This window comes from Delphinapterus leucas, chromosome 2 (genome assembly GCF_059928025.1).
Source record: "Delphinapterus leucas isolate spDelLeu-1000000601 "Yukka" chromosome 2, BTC_Dleu_Yukka2, whole genome shotgun sequence".
In the NCBI taxonomy this organism is placed as follows: domain Eukaryota; kingdom Metazoa; phylum Chordata; class Mammalia; order Artiodactyla; family Monodontidae; genus Delphinapterus; species Delphinapterus leucas.
The window spans coordinates 106,946,161-106,963,521 of record NC_143130.1 but is presented as its reverse complement, the minus strand read 5'-3'; the positions used below and the strand labels follow the sequence as shown (position 1 = coordinate 106,963,521).

Sequence of the window (17,361 nt, the reverse complement as noted above, 5' to 3'; positions counted from 1 at the left end):
GCCAAGTGGGTTGACAGTCGCTATATATCACCTTGCCTTATTTGGGCCGTTAACTGTGCCATGAACTCTGATATTATTGTCCTTATTTTACAAATGGAAAACAGGTGATGTGGGGTTAAGCACACTGAACCAGCACTGCTACACAAGTACCCTGGAGACATGAGACTTTTTGGCATAGGACAGATACATGTTAGGAGGAACTATGAGTGAGGAATCCTTCTCCTCCTTCCTATGAGATTGAGATTGCAGCTGTATTGGGGTTAATTCTCTCGCTAGAACCAGACATTAGACCTCTAGTGACAGTGATGCCCTGAACTCCAGCGTATCCTCCATCACACACTCATTTCCTGAGACATGAAAACATTTTCATCAATCTTCCGGTTGTTCCCTTGATACTCTACTCACCAGCCTTGACCAGCAGTCTTGTCCCGCTCCCAAAGATCCACGTATAGCCTCCACCCTTCCCACAGTGTTTCTTAGTCAGCCAAAAACACCCACAAGCCCACACACCCTTCGCATACCCAAGACTGAGAGATACAGCCCTTTCACCTATGAAGAGGACTACATCTTAACTTTCTTTTTACATTCCACATAACACACAGGCCATTCAACTCAAATATGGGCATTTATTGTGCAACACTTAAAATGAAGCCTCTCTCTCCTCATTGCTCTGGGTCTGTCACCACCAAAGTTGTGATTTTCAACTCTATGCATCCCGCAGATGTATCTAGTCCTTTTGTCTCCATCACACTTATCAATTTTTAGATTTCTGTCATAGTGTCTCTCCTAGTTTTAACTTCAATCAGTTGAAACTTCATGGAATAGCGTCCAGATCATTGAGTGACAGCTTCCTGCTCCTACAGTCAACTTATTTTGCAGACTTAGGCCTAGTGGTAGCCTGGTTACTTACTCGAGTCCTGTTCTGTCCCCAAAGCCAGGCGTCCTGATTAAAGGGCACCCACTCTGCTTCAGGTCTGGTAAAAAACACCACTTGCCTTCTCTTTGGTTCTTATGCTCTGCAAATGTACTGTTTTCAATTGGCCTCATGGGTAGTATCTTGGCTTTCTTTTCTATTAAGAAAGAACACAACTTGGATGGAATAAAACTATTATAATGTTAAGGGTTGGATGAGGGATCTTTCTATAATATCTTTATTTAAATCTTCTGAAAATGGCCATAAAAGGCCTATTACATCCCCGTTATGTGTTCCAAATGTTACAATCTGAGAGGCAACAACACAAGTAAGGAGAAGTGCTTAGGAATTTAGACTTACTTGGGGTGACTTGAAGCGTTGTTCCAGTTCCAAAGGTAACCTTTAGGTTACCCCTAGAATTCACACTGCATTTCAGGCCTTTACAGAATGGTTTCCTTTCTGCCATTCTCATGTGGGTGACATGTGAGTCTCTGTACTTCAGTAGAAGAGAGAGTGGTTTTTACTCATGCCTATGGCTACAGATCCACATGAAAATAGCTCTTTTACTAAGAATCTACATATTCTCTTCATGTTGAAAGAATTATACTAGCTGTCCTAGCTTTTTCTTTTTGTTCTGAAAACAAATAATCATGATATTTTACAGGTGTATAGCATTTACTAGTTTCTAAAATACTTTCATATCCATTAGCTTATTTTATCTTTAAAAAAACTTATGAGGTGAGATGAAATATTTTCATTTTACAGGTGAAGAAATTGTGGCTCAGATGCACCGATCAAGCCAGGATTAGAAGGACAAGCAGTGTTCAGGCAAACTTTGCCTTTTTCATTATGATCCACTCTCTGACTGAGCTGTTTCAGTCTGTTATTTCTGGTTCATCGACACTACTATTTTTCCTCCACAGTTAGATCTTTCTGGCCTCTGTGCCATTACTTTAACATTTCTTTCTATTTCAGAATGCACTTAAATCCACATAAACCATGCATTTCTTGATATTTGGGCCCTACAAATACTGCAGTAAGTTCAATAGGTCTCAGTCACCACATTAAGCCTCCTACTTTAGTGACATATTGTCTACTTACTGGGTTTTATTGATAATCCTGTCCCAGTCCCATAGATGAGTATTATAAATCACAGCACCGTGCTGCCTGACAAGAATTCCTGAGCTACCTTGATAATAGATTAATGTGATTAGCATGTATCTATCCTCCTTCCTGGGAACTCTGGCTGGGATTTCCCCCTTTTTCTATTATTGAAATAAAAGACTAAGCCATGGAGTTAAGCCTCTTTTCAGAGCACAATAGAATTGATGGAGGGGAAAGCCTGAGATGAGTCCAGCTGATGGTCTTTAGACAACTCTGACACATTTCCTTCAAAAATTTCACCAAGTCATCTTGTTTTACCAGCCAAAGCATATCAGCTTTGATTCTCATTTTTTACTTAGGAATCAATTCCTGTACACGAGCTCATTTTACCAGTGGTTAGAAAATTGCTCCTATCCCTGTAGGTAATCTTTCTTTCTTTTATCAGTTTAGTGTGTATTAAAAAATTTGTGAGCATGGGGTGGGACAGGGGTATGGTTGGAGTATTAGACATGAGGGACAGCATCTGTTTTTTTCATTTTGTTTTGATGGCTTTCATCACTAAACCCCAGTACTCCTTGAGTTAAAGAATAAGGAGACATTTAATCATGTGTGCAATGTAAGTCTGCAGGATAAGTTCAGGCATTATGATCAATAATAACCAGGTACTTACTGGAACATACTGATACGGTGGTTCCTTTCCCAAAGACCAACACATTTCCTATCTGGTAGGCACAGTGAAATGAGGCCCTGCAAATACCCTGAGTACCTGTTCACTGCCTCCAACGTGTATATAACTACAAACAATGGACACTTGTATTCTGTCCTTGCCTTTGGCAAGGAACTAACTCAGTGAGCTCTCAGTGTTTGGGAATGCAACAGTAAAGCTCTGTTACTTTGTGAGAAGGAGAGGGTAGATGGGGGTGTGTCCTCCACTTACTCAATAACTATTCACTGAACACCTCCATGTGTAAGGCACTGTGCTAGGTGCTGGGATAGAGCAGAAAGCTGCTAGGATGCTGTCCCAGTCCTCGTGGCACTTACAGTCTAGTGGAAGGCACACAGAAACAAATCCATAGATAATACAATATCAAGTGATGAAAGTGCAGGAATAAATCAGGCTGGATAACAGGATGGAGAATCAGGTAGCGGCTGTGTTTGGTGGCTTGTTAGAATGGTTGGGCAAGAAGGGTCTCTCTGAGGAGGTGATATTATCTGAAGTGAGATCCAAGCGTGGAGGAATGAATCATCACCTCTATTTACAGATAAGCCAATAGAGGGCCTGAAAGATCAAAGCCTGGCTCCAAATCACACAGTGTCAAGGACGGCCATGGACGCTTAGATCATGCCTTCTCTCTGTTGAAGTACTAGATCTAGTTCTACCATGTAAATTCCTGGTTAGGAAAGACAAAATGAGACAGAGGTTCTTCCAAAGTGACTTTGGGATGTTATCTGGGTAATTGGAAACTGTGGCACTGGCTGTTGAGGCATCCAGGTTGTAAGAGGAGGCCAACTGGAAGAGAAGGTGTTAGCATCTAAGAGTGTTTTTCTGATGGCTTTTCTGATGGAGCTGGCCACTGAGATGGGAAGACTTCTTCCATCCTGTTTCCCTATTAAGTTGGCAAGCAATGCAATCCATTGCCCAGCAAAATGAGCTCTTACACTTATGATGGGGAGGATACAGGGAGAGCTCTGCTCCCCACTAAATCTGAATAAACGAAGGACATTTGGCAGTCCACTTAAATGAACAAAAAAGCCTGTTACATGTCTCAGTAACTAATTGAATTCAAATTTCATGGCAATACTTATTAAGATTCACCTTTAACGTGGTCCCCCTTCCAAAAACCAGCTTCAGGCTGCTTGAAAACCCCACAGGGATCTATTTCACCACAAAAACCAAAGTGAGCTTCATTTTCAAGCACAGGAATTCTCCCAGGTTCTCTCACTTGGTTGAAACCCAGGTCAACACCAAGCACATATTTAGGTAAACTCAAGAAAAGTCTTAAACTCATACATTCTTTGGAATGGTAGGAAACCTCCAAAACCATTTCCTACAAGCTCACAACCTCAAGCACTTCTCTCCCAAGTGATCTCAGGTTTTGATGATCTCCAGGGACAGTCTTAGTCACCAAGTCTCACGTTCTATTTTCTCATAACTAGAAAGGTTCACCTTATATCCAAATTCAACCGTTTCTCTGCCATAGCCAAGATCCATGAAGCTTTTTCATCCTCAAGTTTACCCTCAAATGGAATTTTTCATAAAATCTGACTCTCAAAAAAATCACGAATCACCTGACTGCCCATACTTTTCAAAGAGATTTCACATACACTATCTCATTTGAGTCTTACAAAATCCTTTGAGCTAGACAGAGCTGGAATCATAATCTCCATGTCACAGATGAACTGGGGCTTAGAGAGCTTCCCATGGACGCATGGTTGGTGAGTGGCTGAGCAAGATCCATTGTCTTTTGGCCCTGGGTTGAATGCCTTAATGATTTATTTGTACACGTTCACGTATTGATCATATCACCTTAGCTTTCAAGTATCTCTCCCTTCTTTATTCTCTTCCTTAATGAAAAGGACAATATCATCAACAACAAAAACAATATCCACCCCCTTCCTCAAAAAAAATAAATAAATAAAGCACTCTAAACAAACCTCCTGCTCAACTTCTTCAGAGCAATGTCTTTTTAATCCTCACACAGTTTCTGTGAGCCAGGAGATAAGAATTACCAATATTTCAGTTGCATTAATTGGGAAAACTGAGGGCCAGAGGAGATAGATCAGAATGATGGTTATAGAGGCTGCAGCCTGGTACAGACAGCAATATATTGAACCTTAGAACACATGGGTCCTGGCCCTGCTATTGTGACCACATTCAAATCGCTTAACCACTCTGAATAGAGAGAATCATCGCTTTCCACCTTCCTCTACCTTGTGGGACGATCAGACAAAAGAAGTGAAGAAATAAGGAAAGTGCCTTAATTGTTTTCCTTTTCTTAAGAAGACAGACCCTAAAAAATATCAAGATGGCGATATCCTTTACCCACACTGAATTTGTGCATACCTATGTGCTTATGCATAAGAGCAACACTACACATTTCTAAGGCAAGTTTGAGACAGATTAATGTGCGCCAACACAGCGCATTCAGTTTAAAATTGATGGCTAGGCTCCGGCTTCAATGCTGGAAACAGAACAGTGGCTCAAGAGCCGGTACTCACTCGGCTTGACTAACATCCTGGTTCCTCCTCCAAAGGTTAGCTTGTTCCCCGCAGAGTTGGTCACACAGTGATTTGAGGCCCAGCAAAAACCACAGGGACCAAGGAAATCACACTCCATAGATGCCTGTCGAAGGCCCTGTCCTATGGCCATGGCAAAGTGGAGGGCTTGTGATGGTTAAGGTAATCCTGTCTCCCAGTGCTGTGCACACTTTGTAGAGATGGAATGCTTGTCCCTGGGCACGTATTTGGGTCTCGCCCTTTCATATATTTACTTACTTCTTTGCTTTGGCTGTTTGGACCTGGATCTGTGAGTGAGGATAACAGGTGTCAACCATAAACTCACTCAGGGGCCCATTTGACCATTTGTAACCCACAAAGGAACCTGAGAACAGGAAGCCCTGTAAGCTCAGGGAAACTTCAGGGTCAGGCTTGTCATATATCCAGCGTGGAAATGCTGATGAACTCACCCATACACAGGCATGCACGCCGTTAGCATCTCTATATTCAATTTAGTGCACAGGGAAGAGCCCAAAGAGAGGAAGGATACTTTAGTCTTGGGTCCACCCAGGCCCTCCAAGCTGCTGCGCACTGTGGATCAGCTTTACTTTCCTTGGTCCAAGTTTCAGACCCAGACCCCCTCCAGCTATTCTAGAGCCCATTCACTGGTGAGGCTTGTACTAAGGAAACTGGGAGGAGGCTTCTTGGGGAAAGCTTACAGAATATGATGGAGAGGTCATTCCTGATAAGAAAGGAGTTGATGGAGCCTCTGATAGGGAGATGGCTGAGAATCACAGGACTCCAGAAAAATAACCCTGGTAACTCTGTACCTCAATCTGGCATGCCCAGCCTGGGTTGAGGGCCACATCCTTCCCCACGCGTTGGGTGTGGACCAGAGCAGGTGTTTCGGGATGCCTCACACTCTCTAGTGGGGTTGCCCTTCTCCTTTGCCTTTAGTGGGAACACATACACTCTCCTCTCAGATTCCCAAGTTCCTGAAAGTGACGCTAGGTGGTCTTGACCTTCCTTCCGCTTCCCCATCCCTGTCTAACTAAGAAGGAGGGTCCTCCAGTAGCAGCAATATACATATTCCCTAAGACATTTCCCTAAGTCTTCCCTAAGACTTTCCCTTTAGTCCCTAAAGACTAAGGATATTCATTCATCTCCCTTTCCAGTTTCTTCACAGTACTGTTTCCCTGGAGTAGAAAACAACCCACTCACCAGGCTGTACAGTTAGCTGAGTTCCTTTTCCAAAGTAGAGCCTCCCCAGGCCTGAGTCTCTTATCGACACAGTGCTGGGCCCCTTTACATGAACTTGGTCCTAATGTTCCCCATCACTCTCTCCCCTGCCCTGGGGGACAGGGTTGAAAATTCACCTTCATCCTCTTTAAGTGGCTTTAAGTCTTTTTTCTCGTGCAGCCGACAGTCTGAGCGGGACAGTCAGATCTCAGAGGCTGTCTCTCAGGGGACAAATGGTCTGGGCTAACAGTAGTCTTCCACCGGCAGAGGCCCTCTCCCATCAGAAAGCAATTACATGGCCTTTTGAGAGTGTTTAAATTGGAAGGAACTTTGCTTCCCTGGCCCTATTTCCCAGTATAATAAGGCTGCTCACTTACTTGGATTGTCGTTGTGTTTGGATCCCTTTCCAAAGCTGAACTTGTGAAAACTTTGATAGACTAGTTCTGTCCTCTGCAAAATCACCCCATTTCCCTCATTCGACCTCTGGTCGTCCCTCCAGGCATTCTCTTTTCCTCTTCTTTCTTTTTTTCTTCCTGATATGGCCCTTTATTTTCCCATTTATGGCTCTGGGAGATCACACCCCACCATCTTCTAGGTATAAATATCCCAAATAGGCTTTAGCTGATGAATAATTCAACGACATATTTCTTTGGCTATCAAAATAATAAAAGTAGAAGAAACAGGTCTGAGCTCACCTTCTCATCCTCTAGGCTGGAGTCATGAGATCTTAGCGCTTAGCATTGAAAGGGAGCCCAGAGATGATTCAGTCCAATATCTAAAGTAGCATAGAAATCCCTTCTACAACATCAGATAGTCAGCCTAAAGGACCCAGCGTGCAGATCTCCAAGAAGAAAGAGCCCTGCACTTCACAAAGCAGCCTTTCCACTGCAGACCGGTTCCCCTTGTTTAACAAGATTGTACAGGAGGCTGAGACACATATCCTTTCAGCCACTGGTACTAACCCCTTTCCTTGTCTAAATGGCAGTTCTTCAAATATTTGGAAAGAGTTATGTCTCATCTTAATACAACCCAGTGACTTTTGGGGGGGACCTGAGATAATTTCAGATAGCTAGCTTGGTTTTTATCTGACCGTAAAGCCCATGCTCTCAACAAATTTATCCTTGTGAAGGCATCCCTGAGGCAGAGAGCATTTTGGGGTGGAGGAGGAGGTGAGGGGGACACATGAGGTAGTCAGGTTATGGTCCTAATGGTTATGGTCTTAGTGCAAACTGGGAAATCTTTTGGGAATTTAGTTACTGACCATTGTGCTTCCCAGGTGGAATTGCTTGTAATTGTGCCCACCATTTTGTTCTAAAATTATTCTCATTTTTTCCTTCTTACTTACTTGCTCTTACAGTTACTGTTGTTCCTGCTCCAAACGTCAACTTGTAGTCATTAGAGTCACAGTGCTACGTCTTCCTACGCAAACCTCGTCCTGGATAAGAGAGTAGGCTGGGGCAACAGGCAGGCTGCCCTGAGGTCTAGCGCTGCCCCCTCTGTGTAGGAGCCCTCTGGTAACTATTTTGACCTCTTGCTTTGTTTTTCACTTTCACAGTTTCCTCACCTGTGAAAGTAGGGACGATAGTATCTATCCCAGGAGACTGTGAGGAAGGTTAAATGACTTAAAGTATGAGAGACATTTACACAATACTTTGCACATAGCAAGTGTTCAGTAAATGTTAGATTATTATCAATATAATTATAATATATCATTTTAATTTAATAAAATTTTAATTTGTCATATCTCCTCTCTGAAATCCTGGACATTCATAGGTCCTTTAAGTTATATCGAAATGCTCTTTTTTTCAGGTCAACTAATAAATGCAGCAATAGTTAAAATTTGGGAATTTTCCATATATAGGATACCATCCCAAGAGTATGGTTGGCAGTTTCAGAATGTTTACTGAATCATAGGATTTGTTTACTACATTTTATGTATGTTTAAGGGACATATGAACAAGGACCCAAAACACAAAATAAAAGAACTCAAAATAAATACAGACTGGTAAGAGGAATTTAGGATAATACGTTGGTGACTTTTTCCTGTAGACAACTGTCACTTACTTGGCTTTACACTGAGTTTCGTCCCAGATCCGAAGTAAAAATCTGGAGTTGTACACCATGTTTACTATCATTACAAAAAGTCTCCTGGACTTCCTAAAAGGGAGGTGTGTTATCCAGAGGTGACTAACCAAGTTAGGCCAAGACTAATGCAACCCCACCAGCTTTTATTTTTTTGCTACTTTCCTAGAAAATTCAAGAACCAAAGTGAGGAATGAGGCAAGAAGACCCATTCATTATCAGAGACAGGCAAGACAAGGGCATCTGATTTTCTTCAGTGCTTTTATCGATTTCTTTTCTTTAGCTTTCTGCTTGGGTTCTTTCTTGTGTCTTCTGTGCTTCATACGCACAATATTTGAAACAAGTACACTGCAAATAAATGCTCTTTACCTGTCTCTTTTCCTAATTATAAATGGAACGTCTCCTCCGGTGGTGGACAGGGTTGTGAGGAGAATCCTGATTCTGCCTTTAGTTCCAGGGCTATCTGGAAGCTTCTCTCCTTGAGTTGGACCTAGGTCTGTGTCATGCTTGGCAACCTGACCTAAGCTTCTTGTTAAGGACACCCTGAACCACATCAACAAGCTAGCAGTATTATGTATGTGTGATCAAACAAGATCACTGCGTCTTATCTTTCAAAGTACCTCCATTATATAACCAAATGTACTTTAACAGCCCCCGCCCAGCCCCACAGTGAAACTGTACATTTTCGCTTTTTTTTTCCTGCTCTCTGCCTGCATATTCCCTTTAGCAAGGGGGGAGAAAAAAGAGGCCGCAGAGTTGGCTGTCATTTGCAAGTCTAGATGAAACATTATTTATGGGCAAAATATTTTGCTGACGCTCTCAAGAGAAAGGAAACCTCAGAGCCAAGAGTTAGACACCCACACAGTTTGGATTTAAACAAATGAACAGTTAGGAAAAATAAAATAGAGGTGACTTCAGTCTAAGGCAAGTAATTATACTTATGCAGTTTGGGAGGGCAAACTTGTTCTTACTTGTAGAAATGATAAGCAGTGTGTTACAGGCACAGTATGCTGGAAGGGCACCAGAGAGCTATAGAAATAGAGCTTCATTTAAATATCTTAAATAGGCACTTTTGTGTTTAGCAACTTATGTAGAAATAAGCCAGGATAGACTAGAAATATGGCTGGCCAACTAGACTTGGTTTAAGATAGTTCCTGGTAAAACCATCTTGTAGCATTTCTCCTGGTTCTAGTGAAAATATTATGAGAAAGAGAGGTTCCCTTTATGGAATCTGTTCCTATTCTTCTAGGTTAGGATAGCTTCTTTTCTACTCATTTTCACCAGCTCCTATTCCAAACTTAGCAAAAAGGCTTTTCTTTCTCTTTGGTCTTTGATAAATAATTCTCTTTGTATGTTACCCTTTTAAGTATGTGTTTTTAGTATCTCTCCCCCCACCCTACTCCACCCCCCCCCGGCCCATTATGTTACATAAATGTACAGCATACATTTATAGATTAGTAAATCCATGAAAATAGTATTTAATTGTAACGGCCTACCAGGTACAACAGTCAGTTGGGTCCCAGATCCAAAGGTCAGTTGCCAGCTTGAACCAGAGGAAACACTGTGATATGCCCAACAACAAAAACCAGATCCAATAGGCCGGGTTGGCAGAGCACAGAGTAAAGAGTTGGCAATTACTTTATGAATTAGGTGTGTATTATTGTCAATCTAGGTTTGATCTGGAGTGACCAAATTGCCTATCTACAAATTGTAAATAAAGCCGCCTTTGTCTTTATAAGCTCACCTTCTTTTAGGGAATCCTTGCTTCCCACTTTCTACTACAGAGTTCCAGGGGTCAAATATATGCTTTAACATATATAGAGCGATCCCTGATTTTAGAAGTCAAACCAGTGTTCACATCTTTTCAGACTCACAAAGCCCAGAACAGAGAATATTTCTCTGCTGCTCTGGGGATCTCTGGGTTACGTCACCAGGAAACTGAATCCTTGAATCCTCCTTAGACCGAGTACAGGATCTAAATGAGGTATAGAGCTGCATTAGTTATCTAGTTAATTTGGCCACGAGTTTGATATCAATAAAATAATTTTAGAATGATCAAATTATCAGGGAAGTGTCTAGTTTTCCCCTTCACTTTTGGGCCGTTTCTTTTCTCATGACTATGTTGATTTCACTGCTAAAAGACTTTAAAACTGCAACAAAGATCAATTTTAATATTTCCTAAGGTAGTGAGGATGGTACAAAAGCTCAAGAGGGATCAGGATACGGATGGTCATATCCCAGGGAACAATGGGGTCCACCTCCAGAATGCAAGTTCCCTGAGGGCAATATCACACTGAGTTTCTTCCCTGATGGGTCAGCTGGTCCAAACGCTGAGCCTGGCATAGAGTAGGTACAGAAAAATATTTGTCAGATGAGTCTTGCAGATTCCTCAGACCTCAGGCCAGGAGAATTAATGACAGGGACTTAAATTCTAGTCTGAGCTCAGCCATAGACTTACTGTGGGACCATGATCTGTCTCTTCTCTGGGCCTCAGTTTCCTTAGAGGTGGACAGTCAGAAAAGATGACTTTAAGGGTTCTTCTCTCTGCTCCACGAGGCTATGTTGTACAAATTTTTGGCCTAAATTCTCAGAAACAGAAAGTGTCCCAACAGTACTTGCGAATAAACTTTTTTTTTTTTTTTGAGTGATTTTTAGACCTTGGGAGAGGCTAAACACCTTTATTCTGGTCAATGATCATTACTTACAAGATTCCTTCTATACGTTGACATAACCTTAGCCAAAAAGAATAGCACCTGGCTTCTCTGGTGGTGCAGTGGTTGAGAATCCGCCGGCCAGTGCAAGGGACACGGGTTCGATCCGTGGTCCGGGAAGATCCCACATGCCGCGGAGCAACTAAGCCTGTGTGCCACAACTACTGAGCCTGCTCTCTAAAGCCCGCACGCCACAACTACTGAAGCCTGCGCGCCTAGAGCCCGTGCTCTGCAACAGGAGAAGCCACTGCAATGAGAAGCCCGCACAACGCAATGAAGAGTAGCCCCTGCTCGCTGCAACTAGAGAAAGCCCGCGCACAGCAACGAAGACCCAACGCAGCCAAAAAAAAAAATACATAAAAAAAAAAAAAAAGAATAGCACCTTAGAGTCTTGTTAAGGAATTAGAAGTCTTGTCGCTGATTACCGTACAAGTCCAGGGCTACAGATCCTAGCCAATATCCCAAGTAATCAGTCACACATCATAGTCCCACCACATATATTCTGGGAGCAATTCCCAGACACTCCCCTGCGTGGCCCATTTTGCACACAGATGTCAGATCCTAGCCAGGGGGAGTTTTGTCCTTCTATCTGATGCTCATTCACCCTTTCTAAACATTCTTCATATAGTGTATAATTGAGTCTAAATCAGCCCTTAATCCAGACATTGCTTAATCCAGGGCTACACATTTATACTTACTGGGCTTCACAGATAACTCGGTTCCCTGGCTGAAGATAAGCTTTCCTCCCTGGTTATAATTCACACAGTGTTACATATCCTGTCAAAAACACATCCAATCTTCCCGAACACATTTCTAATCCTCCACCCCAGAATCCACAGCCTCTCTCTCCCACACCACAGCCTGAATCACGGCTCTACTTCTTCTTGTAACTTTATTCCTTATAAGGGGAATCAGGTACTTACTCGGGGGACTGATAGAGAAAAATGAGAATTCCTATTTATCCAAAAATGTTCCTGTTTAACACCAAACCGATCTCTCACTTTTGCTTACTGGCTCTGGGTATTGCTGTTCAGGGAAATGGCTTCCTTTCAAATATGTCATGGTCTCAGCTAGAAATACTTGGCACGTGGGTTAGAATTAAGGGCAGGTGAGGCTCCAAGGAATCAGGCTTACCTGGGGCGACCACAACCCGGGTCCCTGCTCCAAAATTCAATTTCCCCCAGCCGTCAGTTGTCACACTGTGACGAACTCCTCTACAAAATGGCTTCCCCAGAAGAAGACAGCGGCTAAATGAAGACAAATGGCTCACGGGGAAACAATCTTGCTACAAAATGAGGGAACTGCATGATATGAGATACAAGCTTTCTCCCCCCCTTCTCTTCTAATTTCTCTTATTGCAAGACACCAAGGATGATGTTGCCAAGAGCTGCACTTCCTAGGCTGCAGGGCCAGAGAGTGGCACTGCTGGGGTTAACGAAGACCAGGTTTAGGGAAGACTGGGCTCTGCAGTGATAAAACCCCACCATCTAGGAGTTTACCTACTGCCAGACCCAGTCCTCAGCACCACGGAACTCAAGTTACAGCTGGTTACCACGGCTCGCCTGTCATTTAAATAACCTGCTGCTTTGAATTCACTGTCTACCTGAAAAAGTGTTTGCTCCCTGAGTTCTGTTCCTGTTAGAATATGCTGGTCTCTGAGATGCCTCAGTTTTTAAGTGCATGAAATGGGCATAACCCTATTGGAATCTCCTTCTGAGGAAGACTTGCCATCAGATGGTTTTACTTATTGGAAGATCAAGAGAATAGACGGGGCTTCCCTGGTGGCGCAGTGGTTGAGAGTCCGCCTGCTGATGCAGGGGACACGGGTTCGTGCCCCGGTCCGGGAAGATCCCACATGCAGCAGAGCGGCTGGGCCTGTGAGCCATGGCCGCTGAGCCTGCGCGTCTGGAGCCTGTGCTCCGCAACGGGGGAGGCCACAGCGGTGAGAGGCCCACGTACCGCAAAAAAAAAAAAAAGAGAATGGACGGAACCCAAGGCTGGGTTGTCGGTGGGGTCCTGATGACTTTCTTCCCTTTCACACCTCCCAGAACTCCTTCAAGGACAAGGGAGATGACCAGGCTTTGGGCGTTGGTCCGCTCAGCCCCTTTAATAGCATTCTGGTCCAAGGAGGCCCCCGTGGGAAAGAGAGCAGGTCTTCCTCTTGGAGATAATCATATTCAGTGCACAATTCAAATTGGATGCCACTTACTTGGCTTGACAAGCAGCCTTGTTCCCTTCCCAAGGACACGGGAGAAGCCTTGTCCTTGCGCACAGTGATTATCTCAGCATCAAAAACCTGCCAACTCAGCTTTCCCCACCGCCACCCCCCGCCCCCCGACAAAGCTCTCCCGAGAAGGGAAAGCTCCGATGTACTTCCTCCAGCATTATTCCCGCGGGCCTGTGATTTTCCTCCCTGAATAAGCATCCCTCGCACTCCTTATCGTCCTCTCCATCCCGGCTTGAAGGTCACAGTGGGCCCAGGCCTCAAGCACGGCTGGTTTCTGTTCCCACCTCTCCGTACTTACAGGGCAGCACAGACAATCTGGTTCCCCCACCGAAGGTCAAACTCTGGGCATAGTTATTCCCACAGAGCCTCTGGGCTCTACAAAAACCCCTTAGAGCTTCCCTCCTCCACCCCGAACCCACCCTGCCTCATATCTCAACACCATCAACGGCGCAGGACCCAGACCCTGTGTTTTTAGCTTTAGGATGAAAAAAAATCAGCCTGCTTGTCCTGTTAAGTGTGAGAACAAAGGGAGTTTGGGACACGACAAGCAACCCGGGGGTCCCGAAGGATGCAGCTCTTCATTAATGAGCCAGAGTTTTTTCACAGAGCAGCTCAGGGGCTGGGAAGAGGCTTAGAGAGGTTCTCTAGTTTCTACTCCTGCCTCCAGGCAGGGCTGCACTCCAATCAGCCCTGAGACGAGGGTGTCTATCTCCTTTTAAAAACCCTCCAGAGAAAGTGCTCTGGCAACTGCTCCTGACACTGTTCACAAACCTATTAGGAAGGTTTTTTTGTTTTTTTGCGGTACGCGGGCCTCTCACTGTTATGGCCTCTCCCGTTGCGGAGCACAGGCTCCGGACGCGCAGGCTCAGCGGCCATGGCTCACGGGCCCAGCCGCCCTGCGGCATGTGGGATGTGGGATCTTCCCGGACCGGGGCACAAACCCGTGTCCCCTGCATCGACAGGCAGACTCTCAACCACTGCGCCACCAGGGAAGCCCCTATTAGGGAGGTTTTAATCACTAACCTTAACTCCCTTCCTCTTGCAGTATCAGCAAGAGGTCTGTGGTCTGAGTCCCGGTGGGGCTGGAGAACGCAGCATCTCCAGCTTTTGTTTAATGCGTCTTCTCCCAGATTGAGATGTGACTTGATTCCCACCTTACACTCAACCCCTTGTCTTCAATATTAACTGGCCCAGTTTTGCCTCTACAGACTCCTGATCCTCCCTCCCCAGGTCTGAGAGTTTCATTTAGGGACTATTTTTCAGGCGCCATATTTCTCACGAGCTTCACTACCCAGAGGAGCAGAAACACGATCTGGGGCAAGAAGCTCTTCCCTGTGAAGCTTCCATCCTCTCTCAATCCTTGTCCCTCCACATGGGGAACCCGTGCCTTGGGGCACTTTGGAGGGAGTCACGCTGGGGTCAGCTTGGTGAGAGGGTGCTGCAAGATTTCTGCTGCCGCAGCCCTCGCCCGACTATACTGTGAGCTGCATCCCTGCTCTAAGGGATTATTGTGTAGCCTCAGATGCTCCAGCCATGCAGCTCTCTGCAGAAGCCTCTCCCCTGCCTCTGACAGTTGGACAATTTTGTATTTAAATTAGCCAGGATTCTTTCTATTTCCACTTAGACACTTTCCAATCCCAGGTGAAGAATTTCATAGAACAGGCTGACACTCTGCACCCTCCCCCATGCCAGCTTTTCTCCTGCTGCATGACAGAGCCTTGACAGAAGAGCCTGAGGGGCGAAACGAAAGCTCTACTGTGTGTTGGAGATGATGTTTATCATTATTATTAATAGCTAGGGTTTAATGAGCTCTTTCTGTGTTTTGGGCACTGTGCTAAATAATTTAGCTGTTATTATTTTATTTGATCCTTTCAATAACACAACAAGGTAGGGATATTTATCCTCATTTTATGGATGGGGAAACCGAGGCTCAGAGAGGTTAAGTAATTTGTCCAAGGTCACACAGCTAATAAGGTAATGGCGCCAGGAGTCGAATTTAGGTTTTTCTGTCTCCAAAGCTCACACTATAGTGCCGAATCTGTAATCACTTCGGGACACATGGCATCTCAGAGGTGCTGTAGAAGTCTACTCAGTGCTGAGTCTCATATTTACAGCAGAAATTTTATTTGCAAACTAGATGCCTAAAGTTGTAGTGGTTCTTTTCAGAGATTTAAATCACAGTGACAGGGGGCAGGTAGTCAAAGTTAGATGTACAAAAGTACTTTCTGGCAGTAAGGGCTGCTAAATTTTGGAATTGATTACAAAGAAAAGCCGAGGAATTTCCTGCCCTAGACCATCAGACGGAGCCAAAGCATATCCATGTGGCCAGGGAGGCTGCAGGGAAGCCAAACCAGGGGTCGGGGTGCTGGGTCCCCAGTGGAGGTTCTTCCTGACAGTGTCACTGGCTCAATTATTGTTTATATCTCTGTTTATTTGAAAATGTTGTATATGCTCCTGAAAGCTCCTCACTATGAGCCAGAGCAAGTGTGTGTGTTATGTGCACACGTGCACACACACACACATCTCATTTTAAAGCAGAGAAAGAAACCAACTCTCTTTGGCCTGGGGAAAGAACATAAAGAGCCCAAGCAGATGCAAAGGATTAAAGTATTTTTCAAACTAACGATTTGATTGATTGCCCCTAAAGGCACAACTTACTTGGCTTCACAGTGAGCACGGTCCCGTCCCCAAATGTTAATTTGCCTGCACGGGTGTTACACAGTGTTCGGTGCTATTGCAATAACCTTGACTGGGGCCTCTAGGAAGACAGGTGGAGGTGGAGGAGGCAAGCAGGAAAACAAAACCTGAAATGACTGCCCAGGGCCAGAACAATCTCCTTGTAATTAGGTTAGAACGTGGGGCGAATACGAATAACTAGCAACTTCCCACTCCGATTCTATTTGCCTTAATTTTCCTTGAAAGAATGGGCCTTGGCAGGAGCAACTCCCGGGAAATTCACTCAAAGTGGCTACTGCTTGGTCTCCTGGGATCCCCTCTTGTTTGTTATTCCTGCAAGTCCTTTATCTATTTTCACCCAATTCCTGCCTTTTTTTCCCCCTCTGCCTTCCTCCTCGTGGAGGTTCACATATTTTCTCAGGGAGAGACTACATGGATCTTAAAAGCAAGTACAGTGCCCCAGGGAATATGTGCATTAATAGCCTTGTTTTCCAACTGGTATCATGAACCACCCAACACAAACCAAGCAAAGAAAACACCACCTGTGTTTTGACAGCTTCTGCATGATGGAAGGCAGGCATCTTGGGAAGAATAATTAGCCAGAAAGAAGAACTTACTTGGTATGACCAAGAGTTTGGTGCCCTTCCCGAAAATGAGTTGGTAACCCCCATCTCCAGAGTACACACAGAGTTTCCTTTCTTTGCAAAAACCCCACAGATGCTGAGAAAATCAAACCACTCACAGCATAGGAGCAGTGCTGACAAAAGCTCAGGTTGTAACAATAACCAGATGACAGGCAAAAGAGAAGGGCTGTCACAGAGGCTTGCCATGTGGGGGTGGGGGGACCATCCCTGAGTCCTACAGACACCTGGCTGGATTTCAGAGGTCAACTAGTCCATCCTCCTGTCTTCAGCCAAGGTGTTCTCCGACCAAAGACCTATATATGCTTTAAGAGCTCCTGGGAAGGTAGCTCTTCTTTGCCAACGGCCTTTGCATTCAACCAACTGTTCCTTATATCTAATTGAAATCTGCAGTCTGAGTTCTTTATGTCTTGAGCTCCTTTCCTTGAAGATGGGCGATTTCATGTCAACATACTCCAAATAGAAACTTACCACAACACACAAACCAGTGGTCACCTCGGGGGAGGAAACTGATATTGAAGGAAGGGGGGGTCAAGGTGAATATTGGCTTTA

The 17,361-nt window shown here is 44.5% G+C and overlaps 1 protein-coding gene and 1 long non-coding RNA gene across 2 annotated transcripts in view; one reads left to right on the top strand and one right to left on the bottom strand.

Annotated features, from left to right (window-relative positions):
* Nucleotides 1-11,641, top strand: part of DAD1 (defender against cell death 1) — a 64,474-nt gene extending 52,833 nt beyond the window's left edge. The window contains exon 3 of the mRNA XM_089905897.1: nt 1,679-11,641. The gene's annotated coding sequence lies outside the window, so the exon portion shown is untranslated. The remainder of the gene's footprint in view (nt 1-1,678) is intronic.
* On the bottom strand, nt 10,706-11,956 carry LOC111164200 (uncharacterized). Its single transcript, XR_002641945.3, has 2 exons — nt 11,013-11,956; nt 10,706-10,890 (listed from the first exon to the last, which is right to left on the bottom strand). It is a non-coding gene; the product is annotated as an uncharacterized LOC111164200 (long non-coding RNA).
* Between the last annotated feature and the right edge of the window lie 5,405 nt (nt 11,957-17,361).